The 18521-nt window shown below is 47.0% G+C and overlaps 1 protein-coding gene across 1 annotated transcript in view; it reads right to left on the reverse strand.

Annotated features, from left to right (window-relative positions):
- Nucleotides 1–16489, reverse strand: part of NCOA1 (nuclear receptor coactivator 1) — a 164888-nt gene extending 148399 nt beyond the window's left edge. Inside the window, exon 1 of the mRNA XM_081101281.1 lies at nucleotides 16149–16489. The gene's annotated coding sequence lies outside the window, so the exon portion shown is untranslated. The remainder of the gene's footprint in view (nucleotides 1–16148) is intronic.
- Between the last annotated feature and the right edge of the window lie 2032 nt (nucleotides 16490–18521).

Below are 18521 nucleotides of genomic sequence, written 5' to 3' on the forward strand. Positions count from 1 at the left end.
GGAGGGCACAGGCCAGGCTGAGGGGCCCCACAGGTGCACAATCGGGGCTGGGAGGGACGCAGGAGGTTGGCCAGTCGGGGAGGGACCCAGGGTATGTCCGGCCCGTCTCGCTCAGTTCTGATCGGCCGGACCCCAGCAGCAAGCTAACCTATCGGTCGGAGCGTCTGCTCCCTGGTGGTCAGCACATCATAGCAAGTGGTTGAGCAGCCTTAGTACATCATTAGCATATTATGCACTGATTGGTTGAACTAACTGGACGACTGGACATTTAGCATATTAGGCTTTTATTACATAGAAAGCCTAAGCGACCATCCAACCATCTGACCAGTAGCTATGACGTGCAATAACCACCAGGGGGCAGACTCTCCAACCAGTAGCTATGACACGCACCAACCACCAGGGGCAGACGCTCAATGCAGGAGCTGCCAAGCTGCAGTGACTTGGCAGCTGCGGTTCTTGGGTGACGCACCCAGAACCAGAGAACAGGGAGCCTGATTCCTGGGTATGTCACCCGAGAACCTCCCTCTTGCAATCCAGGACCTCTCAGGGGATATTGGAAAGCTGGTTTTGGCCTGATACCCGCAGGCCAGGCCAAGGGTCCCCACCGGTGCTGTGCACTGGTCCTCTAGTCCTATATAATAAAAGCCTAATATGCAAATTGACTGAAAGCAGAACTGGCGGAATGACCAGTCGGTATGATGCGCACTGACCACCAGGGGTCAGATGCTCAACGCAGGAGCTGCTCCCAGTCCGCAGGCCCCTGATTGCCCTGCTGGTCGCCCCACAGATCGGCCCTGATCACTGACCAGGCCTACTGACCCTACCCATGCACGAATTCGTGCACTGGGTCTCTAGTATATAAATAAGTATCTAGGCTTCATAGTCCTACATAATTGGCCAATATTTTAACCATCACCCAAAAATCTTTATCAAACCCAACATTAAAAGACAAATGAAAAATGGAGAAAACAGATTTTAATTAACAGTATGTTGATGAGAAGGAGAAAAAGACTTCCAGGGAACTAAGAAGCAATTTCATGAAAACTTCAGACAGCAAAAGGTCTCCAATACTATCTGAAAGCCCTTTATACCCTCTCTCACTTATCTCACCCCATAATCTTACCAACCGAACAGTATATATGTAGAAAAGCTCTGGATCAGTTTTACTGAAGTCAATCATTTTCTACCAATTTCAAGTCTCTGCTCTAAAGATGGTAGCAAAACCATGTAAACTAAAACAATTTATAATAACTACCCCTAGAGACATTAGTAAAAATTTCTCCTTTAACTGTTCCAAACACTACTATTCATCACTATAAGTTCTTTTCACAAATAAATTTAGCAATAAAAATCCCATTTAGGCTGACACAAAAAATTCCTCTGTATTTCAATAATTCCAGGTAGGGCCTACTGATTCTGATAGCCATCTTTCTAAAGAAAGCAATTCTGTTTTGATGAGGCAAAGGCAATTACTGCTCACCATATATTCATGTTCTAGCCAGCATTCCCTAGCCCCTTAAGCAGTGCCCTGGTACTACTTTTGGTTATGAGAAGAAGTGATATGGGTTACTTCAGGACCAAAGGCACAGTAACCAAAGAGGCTCTATCATCCGGACAGAGCACCAAACGTACTTTATTATTTTAACTACAAAACTCTTTTTTCAAGTTCCATGGAACTATGCTATAAGCATCACTCCAAGTCCTACAATCTAATTCAAATTTCACTTCCTCCAGATGCCTACCCACACCATGCTAGGCTCCAAGGCATGATCAGTAACACACTTATCTATGTACTAGAGGCCCGGTGCACGGATTCGTGCAGGGCGGGGGGGTATCCCTCAGCCTGGCTTACGCCCTCTCGCAATCCGGAACGCCTTGGGGATGTAGCAGTGCACCAAGTGGCAGGCAGCCAGGGAGGAGTCCAAGCTGGGGCCGGGTGCTGTGCTGCTCCGCATGCGCTCATGCTGGCCCGCTGCACCGGCCGCCACCGCTCAGTCGCACTGCCAGAGTCAGGAGAGGCTCCCGCCGCCACAGCTGCGCTCGCCAGCCATGAGCCTGGCTTCTAGGGGGGCAGCTCCTGCGTTGAGCGTCTGCCCCCTGCTGCTCAGTGCACGTCATAGTGACCAGTCGTTCCGGTCGTACCATCATAATGATCGCTTAGGCTTTTATATATATAGACTAGAGGCCCGGTGCACAAAAATTTGTGCAGTCGGGGGGGAGGGGGGTCCCTCAGCCCGGCCTGTGCCCTCTCGCAGTCTGGGACCCCTTGGGAGATAACGACCTGCTGGCTTAGGCCTGCTCCCGGGTGGCAGAGGGCAGGCCCAATCCCTAGGTGCAGCCCCTGGTCTGGCTCAGAGCAGGGCCGACTGGGGAGTTGGGGCGCCGCCCCCTGTCATGCACAGAGCAGGGCGATCAGGAGGCTGTGATGCCACTCTCAGTCACGCTCAGGGTAGGGCCGATTGGGGGGTTGGGGCACCGTCTCCTGTCACACTCAAGGCAGGGTTGATGGGGAGGTTGCGGCGCCACCCCCTGTCATGCACAGAGCAGGGCCAATCAGGAGGTTGGGGCACTGCCCCCTGTCACTCACAGAGCAGGGCCCATCAGGGGGGTTGGGGCGCTGCCCCCTGTCACACACAGAGCAGAGCCCATCAGGGGGTTGGGGCGCCGCCACTCTCACACTCAGGGCAGGGCCGATGGGGAGGCTATGGCTCTACCCCGTCACACACAGAGCAGGGCCCGTGGGGGGGGTGGGCGGTTGGGGCGCCGCACCCTGTCACACACAGAGCCTCAGGGCGATCAGGGGGTTAGGGAGCTCCCCCCTATCAGGCACACAGCAGGGCTGATCAGGGGGTTGGGGCACCTTCCCCTGTCACGAACAGGGCAGGGCCAATAGGGAGGTTGTGGCCCCGCCCCGTCACAAAGAGAGCTGCAGGGCGATCAGGGGGTTTGGGCGCTGCCCCCTGTCATGCTGATCCCGGTGCCGGGAGGCCTCGAGGCTCCACTGATTCCGGTGCTGGGAGGCATATTACCCTTTTACTATATAGGGTAGAGGCCTGGTGCACGGGTGGGGGCCGGCTGGTTTGCCCTGAAGGGTGTCCTGGATCAGGGTGGGAGTCCCCACTGGGGTGCCTGGCCAGCCTGGGTGAGGGGATGATGGCTGTTTGCAGCTGGTCACACACCCTTCAGGGTGGGGGTCCCCACTGGCGTGCCTGGCCAGTCTGGGTAAGGGGCTGAGGGCTGTTTTCAGGCTGGTGGGTGACTGAAGCTCCCAACTGCTCCTTTTTTTATTTTTTTATTTATTCTGGGCCAGCTTTAGCTCTGACTCCAGCTCTGAGGCCTCTGCTGCTGAAAGCAGGTAACTGGTTTGTTTGTGTTCTATAATCGAAACACTGTATCAACTCCAGCTCTGAGATCCTGGCTCCCTGAAAGCAGGTTTCTGTGGTTTTGTTTAGCTTCTATATTTGTAACTATGTTTCAAACTGCAAGCTCAGAGGCCAGCAAGGCAGGTGGGGAACGTTGGAGTCCTCCATCACTGAAGCAAGCAAGCCTCATGTTCAGTTTAAGCTGCCTGGCTGCCGGCCGCCATCTTGGCTGGCAGTTAATTTGCATATCTCACTGATTAGCCAATGGGAAGGGTGGCGGTCGTACGCCAATTACCATGTTTCTCTTTTATTAGATAGGATACTGTGGGTAAAGCACTATGAAAGCACAATGGTATTGGCACATAACTAGTATAATAAATGGCCTCTACCTTCTATAATTTACAATATGTTTGGTGGGAAATGACACATGATAAATAAATTTCAAGTGAATGCTAAAAATAGTAAATGCTAGAGTAGTTTCCACATATCTCAGTTAGCAACTAACTAGTTTTAGTTACATATGCCCATATTACATCTTTTACATTTTTAAATTCGTGTATGATTTAAAGCAAATGAGACTCTCTACAGGAGTTATAATCTCTTTAAAGGGCAGAAGCCCTAAGCTATAATAACTTCATGGTGCCCTATATTACCATTCAAACACAAGTTTTCAGTAAAAATTTATCTTACAGAGAAGGTATTGCAAAATTAACACAGAAGTGTAGTGATCTTCATGACATTAAGAGTTTGTATCTCTAGCACAGCTGAGAGAGGAAGGAACACGTTTCTCTGTACCCATGGCAGGGGGAGCTCTGTTGGAGAACAGGTTCCCCCAGCCCTGAACACAGCCCTTAACAGCCAACTTCTTATGCTGTAGGACTACCTCTCTCTCTCGAACAGTATCTGATTTCCAATTCAATTTCTCAAAACCCCGAGGTCAGTGAAGAGAATCCCTGGATATTTTGTATGAGTATTCCAGGTACATGTTCAAAAAAAGGTCTATTTCTCTAAATTAATAATTAGCATTGTGATTTAATCAATATGACTTGCCAATATTTTAATTCTGTATGTGTAAGACATTGCAGAGGACAAAATACAAAACATGATCTTCTTCTGCCATTCTCATACCATAATTTGGGAGATAGGACACATGAAAACAAAAAATTCCACACAGTATAGGGCAGTATAAAGTGCCAAAAGAATAATAAGGAAAATAAAAATTAAGAGTTCATAGAAGGAGGAAATTACTTCCAAACTGTATAGTCTTAGTACTTAAAAAGCAAGGTGGAACCTGAGCTGAGCTTTAAAGCAGCGGTCATCAACTGGCAGTCCGCAGACCACTGGTGGTCCATGAGGTCCGAAAGGTTGGCGACCGCTGCTTTAAAGGGTAGGTAGAATTTCAGGAGGAATAGCCTAGGATAAGTAGAACATTCCAGGGAAAAGTATATATATATATATATATATAAAGGGGTGGAAACTGAGAAGCCCAAAGGATGTTTAGGGGACAGTAAGCTGACAATTTTATTTTGAACAGCTTATTGGGGAAGACTAGTGAGAAGTGAGATGAGAAAAGCAGGTTGTTGCCAGACACTGGAAAGCTTTAAATGCCAGGCTAAGGAACAGCTTTATCTTGACAGTAATGAGGAGCCATGGAAGGTTTTCAAGCAAAGTACTTAATGAAAATAAAAATTACAATCATCCCCAAACAAAATTTAGGATAGAGTGAAAAAGGAACTCACTGGGGCCAATGAGACCACTTTGGTTACTATCCAATAAGTAAGCCTAAATTAGAACAATGACATTGGAGAATTAAAAAAAAAAAAGGAACAAATCTAAGAACCTGAAAGGTGTTTTCAGCATATGTCAAATCAGACCCTAAGAACTCTAGAGAGCTGAGATTTAGATACTAGAAAGAATTTAAAAGCACAGAAACTATGAATTCCAGCCTACCAGGCAGGTCTCCCTATACTTGACTTGATACTGGTCTCTTCTATACATGTATGCATTCCCATCTCCATACTCATTCTTTTTAACTGTGAGTTAGGGGGGATAGAAGTGGGAAATGATATATAAAAGCAGCCAAGTGATGATGGCCAGGTAGTTATGTAACAAATAGAACTAAAACATCTCTAAAGGCCAAAGGCATTGCAATCACATCTATTACAAAATGGAAAAACAGACTGCAAATCCAGTCATACTGCAGGCTTGAGTAATGACATCAGACATATCCATTAAACTTGGCAAGAAGTAACACTGGATGAATGGAGTTACTGAGGTCTCAGTCCTTAACAGCATAGTTTCTTAACCTTTGGGGAGGGTCATAGACCCTTTTGGGAACTTGCTAAAAGCTACAGACCCTCTCTCCAGAGAAATGCATAGAGTCACAAAATTTTACACACAATTTCAGAGTGTTCACAGATTCCCTAAAGCCCATATAGAGACTCTTAGTCCATAACTCCAAGGGATCTTACTTAAGAACCTTGATATAAAAGTCATAACCATTTTTATCATATACCCCACAGTTTAAAAGAAGCCATGCATATATATATATATTTATTTATAATTTATATACATACATTACACACCAGAAAAATAATTATGTACATTGTAAAGCATACACAAAAATGAAAATTTTAAAGAATGACATTTATTATAATAAACAATTTTAAAACATTTCTTTTACTTATTGACTAGAAGCCTAGTGCACGAAATTTGTGCACTGGGGGGGGGGGGGCGGGGAGTCCCTCAGCCCGGCCTGCACCCTCTCACAGTCCGGGGCCCTAACAGTCCGGGACCCCTCGCTCCTTACTGTCTGCCTGCAGTGGAGGTGGGAGAGGCTTCTGCCATTGTCGCTGCACTCGCCTGCCCTGAGCCTGGCTTCTGGCTGAGCAAGTGCTCCCCCTGTGGAGCACACTGACCACCAGGGGCAGCTCCTGCATCGAGCATCTGCCCCCTGGTGGTCAGTGCGTATCACAGCGACTGGTCATTCTACCATTTGGTCAATTTGCATATTAGGGTTTTATTATATAGGATGACACAGATTTCACAAATATGTGCTCTTCCTAATAAATATTAGGATATTATACCACCACTTTCAGTGAGAGTAATGTGATTGAATATGGTTTATTATTTTTTTAATTTTTCTTTCACATTTTGTAATAAAGCAACTTGAAAGTCTGGTTGTAAATTCAGTTCATTTTTATAATAAACAACTATTTTATTTTATTTTATTTTAATGGTTATCATAGCCAAAAAGCAGACTGCACAAAGATGAGAAAGAAAAAACAAAGGAAAGAACTGCATCACTTGCTGCAATGAATGAAACATGATATTCAATTTTCGATCCCATTCACTATCATGCAAAGGTTTTAACTAAAATTCAACTAGTGCATGCCATATTTCCTGATGACAACCAGTTGTTATTACTAACTAATCAGAATTTATCGGCTTTTTATATTGTCAGCCACTGGGCTGAAAACCGCTAACAACTATTCCTTTATAAGATTTTTATACAGCTTAGAAAATGGTGTTTCCAAGTTCAAATATACTTATATAAAAATGTTCTTAAAGTTAACACAAATCATTTTCAGCAGTTAAATACAATAATGAATGCAATTCCAAAGATCCATTTTCAAAAACCTCTTTCGTAACATTGAATTTTATTTTGTTTTTGAGAGGTACTTACTTTTTGAGTCACTATTAAAAATTTACTATCATCCCAAAAGGACAGATTACGTCTGTTTTTTATTTTTTCAAAAATATCTGCTAGCTAGCATACGACTCACAGCCATTTGTCACAGATAATGTCAGCAAATTTGGGGCATTTGGGTTTTTGTGAAGTAAAATGAGTTAGTCATCTTTAAGTTAGACAATTCTTAAGCCCTTCGCCTGAAAATGACCAGTTAATTCTATACAGTATTATACAAAAGATCTGCATGGTAACTCCTACTGCAATACAAAGCATGTTAAGAGTCTATTTTTTAAAATAATAAATCCAAAAATCCAATTACCTATGCCCCTATAAAGTGTAAAACATCACAACAGACTGACTGCCGGGGTCCAACCCCAGCGGGTCCAGGGGTCCCCAAAGGTGTGGACGGAGTCGGCGAAGAAGGAAGGACACGGAGACAGCGTTCAGTTGATCAGCAGCCTAGCCAGGATCTCCAGCCAAGTTCTGGTCTTGATCTCCAGAGAGGTTCTGCTGTTTATTGTTTTGTTACATCCGTATTTATCCCAGTTGATTTTAATCCTGTCAATTTCTATTACAAAGGTTAGGGCGTTTCTTATCTCCATTCCAGGGAGTAAAGATTATGTAGTTTAAGCATGATTGTTTGTAGTTGAAGTGATTAACTACCCGCCTGGCACTTAGTTAAGGAGTTTCATCCCCTCCCTGACTTCAGGGAAAAATTCCTACCTGGGGAAACAACCTTTCTCGGAGAGGTGACCTTAGTTAAAACACACAGCGCTAAGGGGAGCAAACATACTAAGAACAGTATGCTATATATGCCAGGTCCCTTGAAACATATGCTGTGCAGATGTTTCTTTCCTGCAGCGACTGTGTCAAGCAGCAAGGATGGACCGGCTTCCGGCAACTGACTTAAAGTAAAGAAATGTCCTTGCAGAACTCAAATTTCCCAGGTAATTTTATGCAAACCCTACTGTAGAGACCACTGCTCTAAATGGGCCTGAGCTCCCAATGGTCAAAGCTCTCTATCAGTCCCTTGCACGCCATCAAAATTTAGAAGAGTTATTTTTAACGGTACTCTAATTATATTGTATCCAGCCCTGAATTACTACCAGATTGGCAAAAGATACAACTGCAGCACCGTCTGTGACACTGATTGTCTTCAACACTGTTCACTAAGTGTAATGTTGGCTAGCGGTTCAGTCAAATAACAGGGTTGGAACAAGGTCCAAGACTCTTCATGAGCTATCCTGCCTTAAGTCCTTTTTGGAACATGGCAAGGCATAAACAAATCAGTAAAATAAATCATGAACTATATTGAGAGCCAGGGGCTTTCAACTTCCATGACCCAAAGATATACAGTGAGATACGTCTATAGAAAGACACATTCTTACACTTATACAGTAAGTCCACAGCATCCTATTAAAAATGCCAAATGATAACACATCGTTTAAGAAGATAGATACCGGGGGGAGAGGGTGGATAAGCCAGTAAAAAAGAATTTATACTAACGTCTATAAAAAACAAACACATGTGCCCTGGCAGGGTAACTCAATTGGAACTTCGAGATGCACCAGGGTTGGGGGTTCAGTGCCTGGTCAGGGTTCATAAAAGAATCAACCACTGAATGCATAAGTAAGTAGGACAACACATTGATGTTTCTCTCTCCGTCTCTCCCTTCCTCTCTCTCTCTAAAATCAATTTTAAAAACAACATAGTCTGTTCTCAAATATACATAAAAATGAGTAAGTCCCCACTGTGTGTAAGCCTTACAATATGGAATCATTTCAAACACTATGAAAAGATAAAATTGGGGGTTTAAAAACTGTCAAAAAAAAAAGAGCCACATAAATTTGGAAAACAGATGTTTCTTTTTCATCAGATATACATCCTTTGCTGTGTCCCACCACTTCCCTCCATTAAAATCCCTCCATGTCTTGCTACTGCACCTAGAAGGTCTGGATCCCTCCCCTTCCCCACTGTAGCAGGCACCACACTCGTCCACTTTCCCTCTTCATACTTCCTAAATAACTCCAAGCTTTTCTGTCCTTTCATCTTTACTATTTAATCTTCCTGAATAGACTACTCTCCTCGCCCTAACTCATATAGAAATCACCCTCCCGCCTTCAAGGATCTTGTCCACCACCAAGCCCTCCATAAAACTTGTCCTGATCTCTCTCAAAGAAAAATAATTGCTTCCTTTCAGGAATCCTCGAAGTGCTATTTCAGTCCTCTCATAGCACTCATCACATTCAATTAGTATTATAGGTATTTGTGTGTCTTATCACCTAGGTCATAATCTCCTTTAGAAGGGGATCTATATCTTATCATTTAACTTCCCTATCTTTTAACAACACAGCACCTTGAACAAAGTAAGTACTCATATAACTATGTCTTGAATGAATGATGGAGTGACTGCTTAGAAATTCAGTTACAGACTTCCAGGACCATCTGGAGTGGAGGGGAGGTACAACTTAGACTTCACAGAACAAATGACTTTTCCCTTGTTTCCTCCAAACTCACCTAAGTAACACCAGCATTACCCCTACAGGTGCTTTCAGAAAGCAAGGACGTTTCATCCTTCAACTATCAGGCCAAACGTGGTGGGTTATCTTCATATACACACACATACGTTCACAATAGAATTATCTTCTACTGTTAAATAATCGAACCTCTGCTTGATAAGAAAAGTATGTAAATATTTTAACCATACAGGCAAACTAAAAACGTACGATGTAATATATTAAAGCTATCAGAACAGGATCAATCATTCAAAATACAGAGAATGACCAAGCAATTTATGCCATGTGGAAAAACAAACAAACAAAAAAAAAAACACCCTTACGCTTTAGTTATTTACTAACAAAACTTGAGAGGCGGTATTTTATTGCTAAGAATCCAAAACCAACCATTCAAAGATAAGCTTAACTAGACAGAAGCACCAAAGAATCCACACTACTAAAGTACAAAGGTGAGATAAGAGCAGCAGGAAATCTTAAAGAGACACTTTCATTAAGTAACTGGTACCTACGGCTCCTAGGTCACCAGAAAGCAATGAGGTTGCAGGAGTCCTCACTGCATATCTACGGAACAGAAGAGTCCAGAGAGGGAACGAGGGCGACCATGTGGCCAAGTATGGCAAACATGCTTGGAGAGAAGCCAATTGAAAGGCATGCTTGTGATTTCAGGTCAGAAGACCTGCACTCCAGTGTCATCCTGAATACCGACAAGCTGTGCAATCTTACACCAGTCACGTAACTGCCCTGAGCCTTGTTTTCTTGTTTATAAAATGTAATATGCAGAGCGAGCACAGTACCTAACTACAATGGGGCTCAAAGACATCACTTAGTATTTGTTGACTCTGAGTGAGGGCTATACAAGAAAAGCAGACATTTCTCTCCAGGCACTTTTGTAGTTTTTGAGAGAGCAGGTTTAATTCCTTATTACAACATTTGACAGTCAATTTCTGGCCAAAAAATAAAAACACCCCTTTCCTCCTGGCTTATGCATTACTCAAAAGTTTACTAGAGTTCTTAAAATTTAAAATATCTTTGTAATCCCTTTCAAAAACCAGAAGTAACTCCCATAAAGAAGTCTAGAAGCCAAGTACCTGGGGTCTGGCCCAAGTAATGACCCAAGAAAATGAGTCTATGTGCCTGGCTTTAGTCTTCTCACCTATAATATTAAGGAGGTTATATTCCTATATTCCTATTGAAGCCCCTTTACTCTAAATGTTTTGCAGGCAAACAGCTATAAACCTACAAATCATAGAATTTTAGCATGAGAAGAAATGTGAAATCAGACCAATATGCTCATTTAATGAATAAAAAAAACCTCTCGGGCCCACAGAGTTGATGACATGAGTGCCAGATTATAGAACTGGAAACAAGGGGGGAAATCCAAGAAACTGTAAATAAAGGAATCAGAGAATTTAGTGTTGGGTTTAGGGTATGGTAATGTAAGAAAACACTATTAAAGTCTTAATGTGACCCAATCACTATGCTAGACATACAGTGGGCCTTGACTTACCTTCCGAGACAGAGCTTGTTAAAGAGCTCGTTAAGGAGCTCGTTAACTCAAATTACTCTACCAACTCAATGCAAAAAATCAGCTGAGAGACAGCTGGTATCTCAAAAAACTCGTTAGTCGGGACACTCGTAAGTCAAGGCCCCACAGTATCTCGTTATTTAAATTAAAGATCACACAATATGAGGGTAAGTACATTTTTCCAATTTTAAATATGAAACCCTGAGGCTTAGTGTGGTTAAATAACTAGCCCAAGGATATATCTACTAAGTATCTGGAAGATTAGGACACCATTCCCAGTCTAAAGTCAAACCTCCATTTCCAAAAGAAATTAAAAAAATTGCCTCAAATTATAAGCCAGAGGAACAAAAATGAACTATCCCTCTGGAAACACAGGATAATACAGTGTTGTTAAACTTCTGGTCCTGGGAATAGGTGTACTTTACCTCTGTGCTTGCACCTATGGTTAGCAGTTTGGTCTGTCTGTTCCCAATGGTCAGGTTCAAGACTTCTCAGGAAAGCCCAACTTCCCCCACCCTCCACAATGAAACAAATCCATAGGGAGTGATTAGATCAAAGTAGTATATCTAGAAATGAGGATCATTAGACTGATTAATTTCAAGTCCTCCACAGCTCCTTAAGTGACTATAGCTTCTGGTTTGACATAAGCTATTTATCTTTGAAATATGAAAACTACACTAAGCTTTTCTAAAAGCCCGTCACTTCAAGAAGCCTCAAAAATACTGTGTTGCAGATGGGGCTACGGGGGAGGAAGCATGGATACAACAGCCCACTCTACTTGCAGTTCCAGAATTGGACTTATATGCTGGTGTCAGTGTTTTGTAATAATTTCTCTTGTTCAATCATGTATCCTGCAGAAATAGAAAGTAATCATTCTATACTCTATATTAATCCAAAGACTATGCACCCACAAAACAATGTCCAGAACTATTCGGAAAAAAACCCTGCACCTCCTTCTTAAACTAAGCAACCAAGACTGGTACCCAGATGCCACTAGGCCATTTTATGACCTCTGACCCTATGCCAATGCTTTCACAATATATAGCTGGCTGTATACCAGTCAGTACCACAGCAACCCAATCCTCTGCCCACTATACATTGAGAGAAAGGCACAAAGTCTAACTAAAACATAAAGAAGAGAAAAGGGAAGGCCTGAAGCGACTAGACCTCATCTCCAGTGGTAAGAAGAAAGGTCAGAGACCATGAGGCCCATCCTCAGTGACCAGTGAGCAAGGGCTAAGCTACTGGTCAACCTGGAAAAGAAGAAATAAGTCCCTCGCTACACTCTAGTCTGTCTAAATAGGTAGTGAAGTTGTAGAAGTGGGGAGAAATTTGTATAGTTCTGCAGACAGAATGGATATAGTGCTCTGTCATTCAACTCCTGGAAAACATGTATTTAACCCAATCCCACACTCTCCTCTGCACCCAGAATGCAAAAAAGGAGCGAGCCTACCACATGTTTTTGGACCTCTGCCATGAAAGCAGTGGATGGCCCTCTGAGAATTCCTGTGATTATCATACGAAGGAGGTAACAATCCCTGCCAAGACAATAATGAGCATCCTGAGGATCTCCTACACCCCACCGCTTTGGGGACTCTATCCAGTGGGGTGTACTTTTATTGACCTCCCATTCTTGCCTCCAAATGAAGGCTACATTAGGCCATATAGTTTAAAGCCAACCCACTCCATAAGGTATGCAACATATTCAAACAATGTGGAGCCCTTAGAGCAGCGGTTCTCAACCTGTGGGTCGCGACCCCTTTGGCGGTCGAACGACCCTTTCACAGGGGTCGCCTAAGACCATCCTGCATATCAGATATTTACATTACAATTCATAACAGTAGCAACATTACAGTTATGAAGTAGCAATGAAAATAATTTTATGGTTGGGTCACAACATGAGGAACTGTATTGAAAGGGCCAGAAGGTTGAGAACCACTGCCTCAGAGAATGAGGCAAAAAAGGACAACGTAAAGTAAGGAATACAGGTAATATCTCTCTAGAGAGAACAAGTGAAATTGATGAAAACAGAGAAGGGGAGCTAAAATGTTCTTTAAAAATCAATGATAAATCATATTCCGATGTACAGTACAAAGAGAAGAGATTTTTCAAAGACCATCCAAATCCCCTCTTCCCCACTCCCCCCTTCGGCACCTCTGCACCACCCTCAGCACTTACTCTACATTTAGTCCTGGTGACCGATTGCTGGATTAGCAGGACCAGGAGTACATGCAGAGAACATTCCATCCTAGGAACATCTTTAAGTTATGTAGGCTTGTTTACCACCCTGCCTGCCCTATAGAGCGAAAGCATGAAAATTTTGCCAACGCTTTCACAATAGATGCCAGTCAGCACCACAGCGACCCAATCCTCTGCCCACCAAAAGGTTAACACATACATAGAAAACAGGAAAGTCAACAAAAATTAAAATCTGACCCTAGACTCCCTCTACAGTTAAATGTCTTAAGTAGTAGCAGTATCGTTCTATCACACCCACTTCATGCTACCCTTACAGCTTCCTGGCATAAGCGAATGAATGCTTGGGATTATACAAACTGCTGCTTCTGTTCCCAGCCCAGATTTCTAGAAATGAAACCCTAGAATTGAGGGAGGAAGAAAAACAAATGTTGGCAGAAAGAGGGAGGGAAATGCATTGTCTATATAATCCCAGTTTAAGTGGAACAATCACCATTAGTTCCATCAGGCACTTTTTTTTTTCTTCAATAAAACCACTTACCCAAAAATGCAGATCTGAAATACGCCCTTGGCTTAAGCCACACAAAAAGCAATTTAAGTAGACACAATCCTACAGATATCCTCAGAAAGAAATCAGGAAGAGATTAACTATAAACTATGCAAAATTCAAGTTTTACACCTTAAAAATTAAACTTCATTGTGTGTTACATAAATGTAATAAAGCAGCAGTGCAAGATGTCTCCAAAAATCAAACCAGACACCTGTTCTTACAAGCAACACCCCTGCCTTTTCTCTCCAAACCAGTGGTTCTCAACCTTCCTAATGCCGCGACCCTTTAACACAGTTCCTCATGTTGTGGTAACCCCCAACCATAAAATTATTTTCGTTGCTACTTCGTAACTGTAATGTTGCTACTGTTAGGAATCGTCATGTAAATGTCTGATATGCAGGATGTATTTTCATTGTGACAAATTGAACATAATTAAAGCACAGTGATTAACCACAAAAACAATATGTAATTATATATGTGTGTTCCGATGGTCTTAGGCGACCCCTGTGAAAGGGTCGTTCGACCCCCAAAGGGATCGCGACCCACGGGTTGAGAACCGCTGCTCCAAACCATATAGTATTCCCTAGTCAGGCCCCCTTTTGGCTCCACTGTTCCCAAAGCATACAGCCTGAATAAGAAATGGAGGGAAAACATTTCAGACACCAGTTCATAAAAACCAGATTAGACCTTTCCACAAAGTACGGGAGATACAATAGACACACTTCCAACTGCATTTAGTTTATAACAAACAGCTCAAGGAATGCCCCTGCAGCATTACCCTGAATCACACACACACCACAGCTACCTTTAACCCAAAACTTTTCCTAGTTGAAGAGCCAAAAGACCCAGGCAAGTACTTTCTTTTCACATTATTCTCAACGTGAAGAAATCTGACCCCCTTCCTAGTACATCACAGCTTCTGTGAAATAAGCTGAGAGGCCCCTTTGGCCAACTTTTTTTTTTTTTTTTTAAATACTAACCTCCAACCAATTCCAGAAGAGGAGTCACACCTCAAACAAATTTAACCCTTGAAACCCATCCTTTCGACAGTCCACCATAACCTAAGCTTCCCCACAGCCATGCTTCACAGGGACGCTTGATTTCTTCATCACCGAAGTGTAGGTCTCAGCCCTCACACATCATCCCACAAAGATCGCTCTCTGGACAACTGCAGAGGGTGCTGGGGCTGCGAGTCACGCAAGAACCCCGCATGCTCTATCCTTATCCTCGACTTTAAAAATGCACCTCTTCAAAGAAAAGAAAAAGTCACCTTCTCCACAAGGACACCTGCCTCTGCAAGGCCTCTATCACCAGGGAAAGCCACGCCTGAAAGGCGAAAAGATCCTGCAGCTTAAAGTTTCCTTCCCCTCCAAACTCCGCGGCCAGGGCCCCGCGGACGGGCCGCGTCACGCACACGGGCTGGACTGTCAGGCCCTCCGTCTGCCTCGAACATCGACAGCCCAGGCAGCCTCCAGCCCACGGGGACGACTGCCTTAGAATAAGTAAGAAAATCAATAAAAACAAGGGGGCGAGAAAGCCATCGCTGGGCAGTAAGGACTAGGGACCCTGGTGCCCGGTTGCAACATTTCTCTCCCAAGCGACGAGGGAAGGGCTCGAGTTCCGTCGCTGACCATTAACCCTCCCGCCTCCCCGTCGTGCACACGTTTGCTCCCTCCCCAGGTCCTTGGGGCAGAACCCTGGGCAGGGGACTGAACCCTCGCCCTCCTAGCAAAACCCTCACGGATCCCCCCCCCACGTCTGCGTCCGAACCCCCTCGCGGGGAGAAGGAGAAAGCCCGTGCGCCGGGGCCGCAGGGGCGCCGTCGAAGGCTGCGCTTACGGCGGGGCGCGCGCGGTCATCCCCATTTCGCGGTCCGGGCCGGCGAGACTCCGCGAGGTTCACCCGCCGGCCAAGGTCACGGCGCTCGCCGGGGCCGAGGGGCGCCCGCGCCGGCTTCCGGCTCCCCCTCTCGGCGGCGGGGCGCACGGCGGGCTCGGGGCGCCGCTCCCCACGCCGGGCCGGGGCTGCGAGCCCGGCGCACCCGCGGATGCTCGCCGGTCCGCGCGAACGAGGGCCACCGGGAAGGGGCAGCCCCCCGCGGGTGCCGTGACAGCTGCGCCCTCCGCCCCCTGCCGCCGCGCGAGGCCGGGGAGCCACCGGGGCAAGTGGGAGGGGGCGGCGCGGGGAGAGCGCGGAGCCGGGGGCGGAGGGGCGCCAGCTGCTCCCCGCCCCCTAGGGCCTCGGCGGCCGCGCGGCTCGTGACAGCTGCACCCACCGGGAGGCGAGGCGCCCGCCGCCCGCCACTCACCTGCCGCCGCCGCCTCTGGGCCGCGCTGACGGGCGCCGCGCTCGCCCGCGACCGTGGCAGCGCCGCCGCGGCCTCCGCGTCTCCGCGGCCCGGGAGCCCGCCGCCGCCGCGGCTCTCTGGCCCCCTCCTCCAGAGCAGGGGTCCCCCCGCAGGGGATGCAGAACGGACCCGGCGCGGGCCCCGCTCGAGGGAGCCGCGGGGCGCAGAGGGGCCGAGGCGCCCGAGGCCGCGGTCCAGCCGTCGGAGGGGAGGGCCGGGCGAACCGCGTCAGACTCCCGCTCGCCTGGCCTGAAGAACAGGCATTTCAGCCGCTCTCCGCGGCCGCCATGTTCTCCTCCTCCGCCGCCGCCGCCGCCGCCGCCACCGCCCCCCGCCCGCGGCCCCGCCCCCTCCGCGCCCCGCCCCGCCCCGCCCCGCCCGCCGCGCTGCCCTTGCGCTCTCGGGCCGGCCCGGCCGCGGCGACCCGGTGCCCGCGAGCTCCGACGGCGCGCGCGGGGCAGCGCGCTCCCCACTCGCGAGGCTGCGGAGCGAGGAGCCGCCCCGCGCCCTCTGCCGGCGGAGGCCCCGGGAGGGTGCCCGCTGCGCCCGGCCCGCGCCCGCACCCAGGGTGGGGAAGGAGGCCCCGGGACTCGTGCCCTCCCGCGGGGCGCCGCTCCCACTCTGCCGGGAAGCGGCCTCGGACCCCGGGGCGCGCTCAGCCCGGCCGCCCGGCGAGCAGCCTCCGCGGCGCTTATCTTTGCGGAGGCGGTGGAGCGGCGAGGGCCCCGGAGGACGCGGCGCGGGGCCTGCCCCTGCACTAATTTGTTATGTTCCTTTGAGCGAGACCCGTCCCGCGGGCCTCGTTTTATATCCTGCGAAATGGGGAGGCGGTGGCCTGGAGGGCTTCACGGGCTGGTAGACCAGCGGGGAGAGATCACCAGCCGGCCCGCCTGGCTCTGCAGTTCTATGGATTACCCCGAATGTCTAGCATTGACAGAACTTGCCCCTCGAGGGGGCCTGCACCTTTCTTCTTTTCAATTGGCTCAAAAAAAAAAAAAAAAAGAAAAGTCCATAATGGAAGTGCTACTTCCAAAAGCAGTGCTTCTTGTCACCAGAGGCTTCCAACAGCTGCGGAGCAGGCTTTCCGGGCCGCGATGGCTCTATCTGGAGAGCATCGCTCTTCCAAAGGCTGGCGATGTAAAGCCCATCTCCCTCCGGCTGTGCCGAGGATGAATGAGTCCGTGGCTGCGGGAGTGCCTAGTGAAGCATCCGTCCTTCCCTGCGCTCCTATTCCCAGTTAGCGGTCTTCCCCAACTCAATCCTGGCCTGCTGCTGTCCCCCCAGTAAATCTTCAAGCCCTTCTCTCTCTCTCTCTCTCTCTCTCTCTCTCTCTCTCTCTCTCTCTCTCTTTCTTTCTCTCTCTCACCCCTTCATACTGAAACCTGACTTTGCCTTGGCCCCTCTCTGAGACAGTGGGCAACTTCTTCCATCGGCAGGTACTCCATCCTGCCATACCCTATCAACCTCCTCTTCCTGTCCTTCCCATTAAACCAGTCGTTCTCCACCTTGGCTGCACATAAGAATCACCTGGGAATCTTTTTAAAATCCTGATTTCGGGCCTCATCCTCCGGAAAGTCTGTGGTTTTTTTTGTTACTAATGTTGTGGCCCCACCCCATAACAAAGAAACAGAATTGCCGGAGGATGAGGCCCAGAAATCAGGATTTTAAAAAGATTCCCAGGTGATTCTAATGTGCAGCCAAGGTTGAGAACCACTGCATTAAACAATCTTTAGCCCACAATCTATTCATTCATTTATACACTCATTCAACTGATTCTTGTCAAAAGCCTGTTACTGGGACCCTAGTTGCATCTCATTAGTTCTTGCCCTCGCTTGGTTTAGCAAGACCTCTAGCCAACTGCAGTCACCCCCTCTCCCCATCCCCAATAAGAGCCAGTGCAGTCCTATTCTGTAGGACCTGCCTCCCACTCTAGTCCAAGCCAGACTTGCACAGGTAATGCTGACTCCTGTTAGTGACTGCTGATTGCCAAATGCAACTGACACTTCAGTGCTTGATGCTGCTAACTTCTCCTTTTTGGAACTCCCCTCTCCTTTCTGTCTCCTACGTCATTCTCCTTTCTCTGTTTTCTGACTGACCCTTTGCTAGCACTTTCCTTGGCTGCTCCTATTTTACAAAGCCATAAGATGTTGGTTTCCTCAAGGTTTTATTTGTCCCCTCCTCTCCCCTCACTTAGATTGACTTAGTTTGTTTCCATAGCTTCAATTGTTAATAATACCTGTATCTCCTTCCAGCACCCTGCCCGCCCCCCCTCCCCCCCTCCCTCCCACACACACACACTGTGTAGCTCAGTGCCCATTAACTTTAAAACTTCCT

This window comes from Myotis nattereri (assembly GCF_964212035.1).
Source record: "Myotis nattereri genome assembly, chromosome: 10".
Taxonomy (NCBI): Eukaryota; Metazoa; Chordata; class Mammalia; order Chiroptera; family Vespertilionidae; genus Myotis; species Myotis nattereri.